Raw genomic sequence first — 1,019 nt, 5'->3', positions numbered from 1 at the left:
GACAACATGATCGAGAAAATGGAGGGAATTGTTTTGGGGGATCGCCGAATGACTGTTGAACAGATCGCCTCCAGAGTTGGCATTTCTGTGGATTCTGTGCACACAATCCTGCATGAAGACCTGAAAATGCGAAAAGTGTCATCCAGGTGGGTGTCTCGAATGCTGACGGATGGTCACATGGCTGCCCGTGTGGCATGTTGCCAAGCAATGTTGATGCTCAACGACAGCATGAATGGGACTTACTTTTCGTCGGTTGTGACAATGGATGACACGTGGATGCCATTTCTCAATCCAGAAACAAAGCGCCAGTCAGCTCAATGGAAGCACACAGATTCACCGCCACCAAAAAAATTTCGGGTAACCGCCAGTGCTGCAAAAATGATGGTGTCCATGTTCTGGGACAGCGAGGGCGTAATCCTTACCCATTGCGTTCCAAAGAGCACTACGGTAACAGGTGCATCCTACGAAAATGTTTTGAAGAACAAATTCCTTCCTCGTCTGGGAAGGGCTGCGCGTGTGCTGTTTCACCAAGACAGCGCACCCGCATATCGAGCTAACGTTACGCAACAGTTTCTTCGTGATAACAACTTTGAAGTCATTCCTCATGCTCCCTACTCACCTGACCTGGCTCCTAGTGACTGGCTTTTTCCAACAATGAAAGACACTCTCCGTGGCCGCACATTCACCAGCCGTGCTGCTATTGCCTCAGCGATTTTCCAGTGGCCAAAACAGACTCCTAAAGAAGCCTTCGCCGCTGCCATGGAATCATGGCGTCAGCGTTGTGAAAAATGTGTACGTTTGCAGGGCGATTACGTTGAGAAGTAACGCCAGTTTCATCGATTTCGGGTGAGTAGTTAATTAGAAAAAAAATCGGAGGCCTTAGAACTTGAATGCACCTCGTAGCCTGGGCAGAGGCATGCATGATCGTAGGCCTGGTGCAAGCAAACGGCTCCCAGTGGTCACTCATGAAGTAGCAGGTGCAACATCTTCTCGAGTTTTATCAGTGGATGATGTTCGGT

Source organism: Schistocerca cancellata, chromosome 2 (assembly GCF_023864275.1).
Source record: "Schistocerca cancellata isolate TAMUIC-IGC-003103 chromosome 2, iqSchCanc2.1, whole genome shotgun sequence".
Taxonomy (NCBI): domain Eukaryota; kingdom Metazoa; phylum Arthropoda; class Insecta; order Orthoptera; family Acrididae; genus Schistocerca; species Schistocerca cancellata.
The sequence above is the reverse complement of the archived record's forward strand: the minus strand, read 5'-3'. Positions refer to the sequence as shown.